General features: G+C 43.4%; 1 protein-coding gene across 1 annotated transcript in view; it reads left to right on the top strand.

Moving 5' to 3' along the window:
* The window catches only part of LOC107105868 (adhesion G protein-coupled receptor B3), a 436,732-nt gene that overhangs the window by 290,882 nt on the left and 134,653 nt on the right, over positions 1-11,197 (top strand). The window lies entirely within an intron of this gene.

Raw genomic sequence — 11,197 nt, 5'->3', positions numbered from 1 at the left:
TTTTCCCCTTTTTCTGCTTCCATCCACCCACCCACCAGCCTGCCTTTATCTCCCCCCCCCAATCTTCAGATTTTCTTCCTTCCATCTCCCTGGCAGCCTCTGCCTGGGAAAACTCTGGCCAAGTTGCAAAGTGCTGGTTGAGCCAGACCCAGTTGTTTGGTGGGAAACCTAATAGGATTTGAGGGGGGGGGGGTTTCCCCACCTTCTAATACCCCTCCCCCACATTATTTCTTATTTCCTTCATCCTGGCAGTCCCCATATCATCTTCTTTCCCTGCTCCCTTATCTCCTTCAGGCTCACCCACCAACCTACATTTTATTGCCTCCCACTTTAGCTATATTTATTATTTATTTAGTTATCATGCCTTCTTGCACAATGGGGGTCCAAAGCATCTTATATCATTCTGCTCTCCTCCATTCTATCCTCACAACAACCCTATGAGATATTTTAGGCTGAGAGTGTGTGACTGCCCCAAAATCACCCAGTGAACTTCCATAACAGAATGTGGATTTGAACCTGGGTCTCCCAGACCCTAGTTTTTAAGTCTAACCACTACACCACACTTGCTCACAGTTAAGTATATAATTGTGTCTATAATCATATATATCAGTTTTACGTCCATAGTGTTCTGTAAACAATGTTGATAACAATCTAATTCTCTCTAATACCAAAGTGGTACATTTCTCTCTTTCCTGCTCTCTTTTCTCCCTTTTGTTTCATAGTACACAAATATCTTCACTGTTAGAAATTGTATGAGGTTTTTTGTGAGGGTTTTTTGGCACAGGCTAAAAAGGTTGCCCATCCCTGGTAAAGCAGCAAACCACTGTCAACCTCAAGCAAAAGGGAGGCTTCTGTATACTTGGGAAATTCCAGAAATAAACTGGAAGCCAGTCGAGCTGATGTAACACTGGCCGTATCTGTTCCTTCCATCAGCTACCAGGACCCCAGTTACTGTATTTTGTATCAGTGGAAGTGTCCAGACATCTCCCTTATAAATAAAAACCAAATGGTGGTGGTACTTCTCTAGAACATTCCACACGCTCCAAAATCAGTTCGCTCTCTGATCTGTCATTCAGAGGGTCTCCCTATCCACTGGCTGCTTTGCCTGAGTCCTGCCTCCAACATTCTAAATATTTTGCTGTTCCTCTTCCCCCCATAGCCAGTCAGAACACAGAGGTTATTTGCATATGCAGCCTCATTGGTCTTTGCCTCAGAACACAGAGGTCGTTTGCATATGCGACTCGATTGGCTTTTGCCTCTAACATTCTAAACAGTTTGCTATTCTGAGGTAAAAGGTGTCCAATCTCCAGGTGAGGGCTGGAGATCACTCAGAATTACAACTGCTTTCCAGATGGCAGAGATCAGTTCCCCTGGAGAAAATGGTGGGCTCTGTATCCTTATGTGCTGCTGAGGTGGCCCCCATATGACAGCCAATGTGACGTAGCAGTCAGGGCTTCAGAGCACGGGAGAGGCTGCAGGTGTGTGGGAGGTGGAAAGCTGAAGAGTGAGGGGGAAATAAAGATAGGTTGATGATTGGCTGGGAAAGAGATAGGGTTGCCAACTCCAGGTGGTAAATTCCTGGAGATGTGAGGGATGGAGCCTGGAGAGGGTGAGGTTTCAGGTGTGGGACCTCGGACAAGTACAAAGCCATAGACTCCACCCTCCAAACCAACTATTCTTTTCTGGGGAACCATCATTGCCAATCTCCAGGTGAGGGCTGGAGATCACTCAATTACAACTGTACTTTAGGTAGCAGAGATCAGTTCCTCTGGAGAAAATGGTGGACTCAGTGTTATTATAACCTGCTGAGGTCGCCACAGCAAATTTACACTGAGTGTCCAAGGCCAGGGCACCCGCCCAGAGCCTCTTTCTAGAGGCCGTTGTATTTATTTCCACAATGGGCCTTTTTCCTAGTTATGTTATAAATGTCAGGAGGGCATTGTGCTTTTCGATTCAGGTTGTTTAGATCTCTTCAACCCCTGTAGTTTTGGGGAAGTGGGTGGAGTTACTGTTCTCTGTTGATGGTTGTATTGAAAGCCAGTTGGTTGTATTGAAATGGTATTGAAAGCCAATGACAGATGCTCAGGAGAACCAACAGGGATGCATTCCCATTGTTAACTGACCGACATGGCCAGGTTGGTTTCTGTCCCATACCTAGGTAAAAAGCCTGACCGATAGAAGTCTAGATAGAAGAAATTTATAGTCCAGCGGTACCATTAAGACTGTCAGGTTCAGTAGGGTAGGCATTAGTTGAAGAAACAGCATTTAGACCCCGATAACCCGTGCAGAGCCGCAGCCCCCCATCCTTTTTCTTCTGAAACAACACTGGAGCCACAAACGGTGAGGACGTTGAGCGGATGAACCCTCTCGCCAAGTTCTTGTCAATGAACTTGCACAGTTCTTCCTTCTAACTAGGGCTCATGGAATACAATTTCTCTTTAGGCAGTTTATGCCCCGGCAGCAGTTCAATGCTACAATCAGAATGCCGGGAGGGGGGTAGCTCATCAGCTTCCTCCTCCTCAAACACCCACTTGGTCCTGCTCCAGAAGTTCCAACCAGTCTTCCATGAACTCCTTCCAGCTCCAGTCGGGCTCAGCCTCTTCTTCGGCCACTGGTTCCAGTGCATCCCGCCGCCGTTTCAAACGGCTGCCGTGCCGGGCTCCCCCAGTGAGCCTCCACCTCTGGTGAGTAGTCACCGGAGTGACAGGCTCTTCATCTCTGCTCATCTCTGCCTGAGAGATATGGGTCGAGGGGTATGCAAGATTCCTGACAATCTGTCAGGTTCAATAGAGCAGTTGCAGTCCACAACAATTCATAAAAATAGGTTGCTTTAATACAAGTCAGTATTGATACACTTTCATGGTCATTATCAGGAATGAAACTCAAAGCCAAGCATGGACAGATATAGACAGTTCAAAAAAAGGGTTAAGCCAATGAATACAGTTCACGCTCAGCAGAAATTCGAGCGGGAGAAAATCAAGGCAGGAGATACCCTTTCAGCCGTTTGGTTCACACCAGCCAGATTGGGAATGGCCCCATCAACGGTTCTCACAGTCTTACTTACTACAAAGGCAGCAAAAGCATTCCAAGGACAAAACAAGAGATAAAGCGCACAGGGAGGATGAGAACAGAGCAACAGAGCTAATTCCCCCCCACCCCCATGATACAGCAGGCAGGTTACACAGAGCATACACAGAATACAAATGGCAGTTTACTGACAAAGACCAACAAACATTTATTCAAGATATGACCTTTCGTGTGCATGCATGTATTTGAAAATGTGTACATGCACACGAAAGCTCATACCGTGAATAAAACTTTTTTGGTCTTAAAGGTGCCACTGGACTCTAAATTTGTTCTACTGCTTCAGACCAACACGACTGACCACCTGGATCTATCGTCATAGGAGTCTAGATAATCTGTGTCATTCAGAACACCTGAGTCCATGGGTGGGGCAGATTTGCATTCCTTCATCAAACCCATATTAGAAAAATTTGAGGCAGTTACCCCAAACTTGTGCACCTTACCACTATATGGTACAGATTAGGGGAGGGTATTTGAGGGGGGGAGGGTATTGGAGGGAGGGAATGGATTTCAATGGATACTGTGCAACACAATAAAATGCAACTAATGTGATCTTTTTCCATTAAAAATATTTTCAGATAAATACAGCTCCATTTTATAAGATATTTGTAGCAGCATTTAAGATTTCTGTGTTTGGAGGTAAACCAGTGCTGCTAAAATCTAATTTTCAAAGGTTGCCACCTACTGTTAATAAAATATTTTGCAAATAAAATGTATTTACAAGTTAACATGTACTGTAGGTGGTATGTGATATTCTTGTTTATCTTGGAGCTCTTGTATCATTCTGGATCACAGTCCAAGAGTACAACAACAAACATTAATGGTTTAAGACATCAAGAATATATCTAATATTTACATATGCTTACATATAAATAATTATTTATGTACATTCACACAAGTCGGACTTGACTGTGCAACTGAACAACAACACAAGTTACAGTTCTAGATGCATTTTAATTTAATATTCCCTTTTAATTTGGCCTCATGTTATTTTCATTGATGATTTAACCATATTCCTGACAACCAAATTCTGGGTCAGGTTTCTATTAGAACATTCCCACAGATACCACGGAGCTACCATGCATGCCACTTACTAATTGGATTTTTTATTTATGTGGATCATATGTGTCCAAGTTGACGCACAAAATATATACCGTATACTATAATAAAATACAAGAATATGTCCTCTACAGGGTACTCTCAGGGACTTATATCAAAGAAAATGAGAGATGAAAAAATCAAGGCATATAACCAGCAAATGTATTTAAAGGTATGAATTAAGGTGTAATAACAGTTGAGTTCCTCCTTGCGTCCACAGCCTTCCTGCTTATTGATCTAACTTCTTGAACTGAAGTGAAACTGTATCATGTTGTCCAGAGTCTATAAAATGGAGTGTTCTGTCACTGTGCCTCAAAAGCTTGTCCGATTTCTCATCTGAGTCTCAGGCTGCAGTCAGACAACAAGTATGGCACACTCTGATAGTGCTGCAGCTTTACTCCGGTGTTCCTTGATTACACATCCCCCAGTAACTGGCTGAGGTGCACAAGCACCCCATTGCCAGCCCTCCAGACTCAGCCACCTTTGTTCTGGAAGGGAGTCCCATGCCCACTTGCACAGAAGTGTAGTCTTCTGGTTGGCAGGGACTCCCAAGCTGGGCACCCATAGACGCTTAAGTGCGCCTTGCTTACTTTGCAAAAAATGGTGGTTATGAACTGGAAGCTCCAGGCTTCCCAAACAGCTTTGTCATGCAAGGAAACAGTAATACATCTGGGACTGCAGAGTGTTCCTGTTGACATTGGAATGTCCCCGGTATCTGTTTAATCCGTTTGGGAGATAGGTTAGAATGGCAGCCCATTGACTGCGGAACAGCAGCCACAGCCTTAGAGTAGTTTCATGCTCTTGAACCTGCACTTTCAGAACTGCAGCCTTATTCAGCACAGGCTGTACACCAATTCCCATGCCAGCTTTATCTGTAATCCACAGCATTTCAATTTTGTATGAATCAGGTTTCAATTTGTTCACAATCATCAAGTCCTTCATCAGCTCCAGACACAGTTTAGCACTGCCACCTTCTCTCTTCTTGACAGTTGGCTCCAAATCTCCAGATGATTTCTCCCAACTGTTTCATGTGGATATTTAAACAATGTGAGATACAAAATGGAACTTTAAAGAATTTCATAGGCTAATAGCCAAGAAGGAGAGCAGGTTCTCCAGCACTGCCTTCTGACACCTGCCCTCTAAGACGATCTGGAAATAATTCCACTCTCCTCCACCAAGAATAAATAGTCTAGGAGACTCTCGAAGGATTGATACTTGGAAGGGAGACCACCAAGGAAAACTCTGTAGAGGAAGGCAGTGGCAAACCACCTCTGCTTCTCAGTTACTTGAAAAACTCTTGCTAGCATCACCATAAATTTGCTGCGACTTTACGGCATGTTAAACACACACACACACACACTTGTGCACAGGATGAGGGAGGAACAGAGTTTGCAACATATAATAATGCTAATAATGTGCCAGCAGCACTCCCGTCTACTGTTAGTAGATGCAAGTAGAGTAGGTAGAGCTAGCCACCCGAGCGCTGTCCAAGGTGGGACTGTGAATGGGACATTAGAATGGCTCTGGATACAGTGTGATAATGAAGACCTGCACCTTACTTTTGAATCAAAAGGAATTTTTAGCAGGGGGCACTGAAGCAATATTTATGTGTAGGACCATGTAGTTCATACTACAGCAACCATGGCTTGCCTCCTAAGCAATATTAGCCAAGTCCCAGCTGAGGAAGTCAACTTTACCTCCTCCCACTTCTGTGCCTCTCTCCCCAGATTGTGCTTTTGTGGGTCAATGTATCTCATGGAACAATGTGTGGGCAAATGGAAGTGTGCATCAGGAGGCAGGAATTGTCAAAAATTGTTCTTCACAACTCTGCAAACAGAGATACTTTGATGGTGAAGGAATTGTGTTTTTGTTGATGGAATGGCACCTTTGGATTCCAGCTTCTGTTTCTAGATCTATGTTCCAATACAAAACCATGGCATATTTATCGTGTTTGTTGGCCCTATAACAGTTCCCATTACCAAAGAAATAATAATATAAAAATATTTTAAATGCCCATCAATACTTATGAGCATCATATATAAAGCAAATAGCTTATATAACTGGTTATTGTTGTGTATATATTTTTTTAAAAAAGAACTGACTGCAATCCAATATAAAATTATTTGGGAGTAAGTTCTATTGAGTTGAGAGTGGCTTTCATTGGAACCCAGATGCGTAGTATTGAACTGTAAGGCTGCATCCTCACATCATTGGATCTTGCAGTATAGTAGTCATTTACAGCTGTGTTATCTTGCACAGACAAGGCAAGGCAAGTTGTGGAATGATTACTATAACACTCCATAGCCACAGTCAACAGGCTCCTTGGATGAAAACATGAGATGTTGACAAGTCACGTTCCATGTAAACTAAGGGATGGTGGGCCTTGACTCACCTTGGGCTCCGTTTCTAGTCCCACATGGTGGGGAAGAGCCAGCAGGGCGACAAGTGGCCATGGTGGCTGTGTCCTTCAAGGTGAGGCAGGCTGTGCAGCTGCAGTGGTAATAAAACTTGGCCCTCCCCTTCCCCAGTGGGCCTGTGATGGGGCTGAACTGGACCTGGGAGAGGGGGAAAGGGATGGGCCACCATGGGGGGGGATAAAGGAAGTCATGCCGCCCAGCCTCCTCACCTGGCCGCATGGGATCCTGCTGCCCTATTCCCTTCTTTAGGTGCTGGGGCTGCAAATCTTTGACCATCTACATCCACTATTTTTTTGGAGTATACATTCAGCCTTTCATTTTGGTTCATGAAAATGTCTGTGGAGCTGTGGATTGCACTGAATGATTATTGAAACCAATCTGAAAATACATCAGAGATTTTATCAAATAGCACATGGTTCTATGTGGGGGGGAAATAGCACACCTCTCCACTCTGATGGAAAACATGATATAACTTGAAGAATACTCTCAAAATGCCAAAGTGATAATAATAATAACATGCAAATCCCATCCTATCATTTTCATTTTTTTTCTTTTCTCACCAAAACAGAAAGTACCATAATTATCCCAAAATTTTTTAGTAATTATTTCAGTGAGTTCAGGGGTTACGGTGAAAACCCCTATGTATTTTGATAGCATTAACAAAAGAATACCCATTATTTATGCTTCAGTTAATTAGATGCAAATCATATCTAAATAAAGTGAGGAACAGAATAGTAATATAGAATATAGAAAAGTTTGTGACTTGATAAACAGCGGAACTGTTGACAAAGAATCTTTGGTAAGAAACTAATGATGACAGTATGCCACTACTTTTTGCTAGAATACAGCTATGGTTTCATCTTGAGCTGAGAATAACTACCATAGGAAAGTCAGCCTATGGTACGTAATACAGAATTATTATTTTTAAACAAATCAAAATTCCTTAACAATTGACTGCATATAAAAATGACAGCAAATTTGAAAAGTGGACTAGATAGCACTGACTTTAATTAAGGGGAGGGGTTGTCACTCAGTAGAAGAGCCTCTGCTTTGCATGCAGAAGGTCTCAGGTTCAATCACCAGCATCTCCAGTTAAAAGGATCAGGCAGGAGGTGACATGAAAGACCTCAGCCTGAGACTCTGGAGAGTCTGAGTAGACAATACTGACTTCGATGGACCAAGGGTCTGATTCAGTATAAGGCAGTGTTCAGGTAGCAAAATAAAATTAATATGATAGTTCTGTTCATTGAAATAGACACCATAAGGACAGTGAAATACAGATACCCAAAGACCTTGGTAAACATTAGATTATCTCCTTTGGGTGTATTTTGATCAATTCCTGATGTTATGCAGAAGCTTGAGGAAGGCTTTCCAGGTATCATCATTTCATCTCATCAATTTTGATCAGAGACCGGAACCTGGGTCTCTGATGTCCAAATCCTGCACCGCACTTTATGACTTGCCTTCTTTTCCATCTCTGTAGTCAGTCAAGAATAACCGTTTGATAGTCCCCCACATGCATCAAGGATTATTTGAGATAGTTCCCCTAAGCGGAGCATTGGATGAACACAATGGACACCAGAATGACAAGTCTGTGCTTTCTTACCTTCTTCCAGTTGCACAAAACTCTAGTTAAGCCTTCTGGAACTTGCGGAGCCACTATCAATACTGCTTCTTCCATCACTCTTCCCATATTTTCCTTTACAGTGACACTGCTGCTTGCTACTGAATTACATTGGGAGTGGCAGAGATGGCCAAGTAACTTAGCAGCTGGTTGTTCAGTAAGCCCTGGTTCAAATATCTAATAGCTGATCACAACATATCTTAAAGATATATCTGTTGGCTATAGCTGAACATACAAGAAAAAAAATCAAGCAAAACCCCCCAAAACAACTGTGGGGGTGGTCACACGCGCAAGGTAAAGCAGGGGGAGGGGTGAAGCAAGGCTATTTCCTCCGGAGAAATTTGACCCTCAGTTGCGTGATCACACAGTCCTTGGAAGCTGCGTGCACACCATCGTGACACCATGAGAGTGTGCTGGAGTGACCAGACACTATAAACTCCGTCTGTGGCCCGTCGCAACCCGTTTACTACCAGATTTTCCCCAGTGTCTTTTTACTCCACTTCTGCGGCGGAGCATAATGGGTTACCGATGGGTGCGGGGTGTCTGATCGCGCCCTTTAAATCCATCCATTTGTGCCTATGGCAGGGCTAATTGTGCATGTGATCGCGCCCTGTGTGTGAGCCTCAGGGCAGAAGGACAGTGAACTGTCCCTCCCTGGGGGCCCCCAAAACCAGGCCACAGGCTGCTTGCTCAAAGGCATCTTTAATCTGTGTACAACAGCAAACTTTTTTTTCTGGTTTCAGCTCCTGAAGTTGCCCTGCCTCACCGGGCTTCTGTAGCAGCCCTTAGCCCAGCACCTTATTCCCTGCTTCCTGGGCAAAAGCCCACTGCTCCTTGGGTGTTTCCACCTGGGAGTCAGAAAGCCACATTTCACCTCCCCTGCAGTCCTGACTTCACTCACTTCCTTGCCTACTTCCTGCTCCCTTTATTCTAGGGCTTGCCCCTGCCACCACTCCCTGCTCCTCCCAGGCCACCTTTACCCTTCCAGAACTTGGTAACTAGAGCTGCACCCACTCCAGGGCATATTGCCAGCTTTGAGAGTTGGTCCCTGCCTCTCCGCCCCATGGCTAGAGCCATGCCTTTGCTGCTGTGGGTGCACAAAGTTGAATATAGGGTTTCCAGGTCGCAGCCAGCAACTCCCAGGGGAAATTTGGGGTGGGGCCTAGTGCAATGCCAGCATGCCTCCCCCCCATTTCCTCTTGCTGGTGATTGAGTCACCGGTGTGCAATGAAAGGGATTGCAGGTAGGCCTAGCATCCTTAGCTTGCATACCCATGGTCACCAGCCAACTAAACATCAGGTGGGTGCACTAAGCCACCCCCAGCCCTGCCAGACCTTCACCCTTGCCAGGGCTCCTAAATCAGCTGTGCTTCTCCTCCCTCTGCTTTTGCTGTGGAGTGGCTCAATCTCTCCTACCTGCTCCAAGCCCAATTTAATTGGTCCAGCCTGGGACAGGGCAAGTGGATAGTCCTGGGCCTCATGAACTGAAACTTATGTTTGCAAATGAAAAATAAAATTGATGTGTATCAGTTACTGACCATTTTTCTTCCTCCTTTGTATTCATTATGTCTACCCAGCAGCTGAAAAATCTTAATGTATTTTATGTTGAACTGCAGTTTTTAATCTATTTGTTTAACTGATTCAAACATTTTAATTGATTGTAAAGGTGCCCCTAATTTACCCAGGCAGCAGATTTTTAGTTTTTAAAATTATTTTAATACAATAATGATTGCAGGTGACAGGTGCCATCTTGGAATAAGCATTCCCTCCTGCTACATAAGAGAGGAAAATGTTTCCATTAAGATTCTACCTGTCTCAACATGAGACCATTGTCTAGAAACAGTATGCTTTTTTTTGTTATTGACTCTGACCTTGGCTTCCTGATCGGTACAAGATCGACACTGGCAAGGATGGAATAACGCTGTGGACAGAAAATTCAAGCAACTAGGCATACATAAAACTGGGAACTTAACATCTAAAATTAGAATGGTGCTCAACAAAAAATTAATGGAGCCCATATATTTTTCTGTTGCCCAACACATGCAGTTGTGAAAGAATAGCTTCTGAGGAAATGGCTAAAAAATTTCTTCCTTTTCAGAATCTACAAGGTTGAGACTGGTGCTGAGTACTCTGTGCAATAACTGTATAATAGATGTGGCACATTTCTGTTATACTGTCTTTTAAAATATTTTTTAAAAAGTTTAAATTAATTTTTTTATGGTGTATGGTCTATAGGCTCTTAAACCTAATAAACTGAATTGAGCTGTTATTGACTAAAATTCATATGATGGGTATAAAATAGGTAAGAAACAGATCACATGTATATGTGCCTGGTTGTCGCGTATGCTTTTGGAGATGTATATACCCGCATGGGGCTCTGGTTTGTATATGCAGTTCAACACAGTCCGCTTCAGTTGTGAGGCAGCATGTCTATATAAACTTTTCTTCTCTCTACTATTTCCTGTGAACATATTACTGATTAGGTTTACATGACAGATATCCTGGACCATGTTTATGATTATAGTTCCACCTTACTGGGGAACATAAGAAACTCAGGGTTTTGTTTTTGGGAGAAACAGTCTTTCCCCACAGTATGTGTTTGTAGATGCAGCAGAAAGGGAGTTGCTTCTGTCATAAGTAAGGAGCTTTGCACCAGAGAAGACAGAGAGGGTTAAAAGATTGATAAGATATATTAGTCTTTGTCCAAATGCTTGGAGTCAGATTCCCCTGCATGAAGCAGGTAGGGGTCAGGGTTTGCATTTGCATCCAGGAAGTGATGCTATAGGTAACTCTTCTATATTGTTAAGTTTAGCTTAGTGATATGTCTTTATTATCTGTTTCCTTAGATCTGTAACCAGTAGGCTTGATAGTATTTTCCCTGTCTTGTGTTTTAGCTTAATTTATAGCAATAAAATGTTCCTGTTTAAGTGAGCAGACCTGTGATTCAAATTCCTCCTTTTGTGCCTGTTACCCCA

Source organism: Gekko japonicus, unplaced genomic scaffold, assembly GCF_001447785.1.
Source record: "Gekko japonicus isolate JY-2015 unplaced genomic scaffold, Gekko_japonicus_V1.1 scaffold260, whole genome shotgun sequence".
Lineage (NCBI taxonomy): Eukaryota > Metazoa > Chordata > Lepidosauria > Squamata > Gekkonidae > Gekko > Gekko japonicus.
This window is presented reverse-complemented; position numbering and strand designations above follow the sequence as displayed.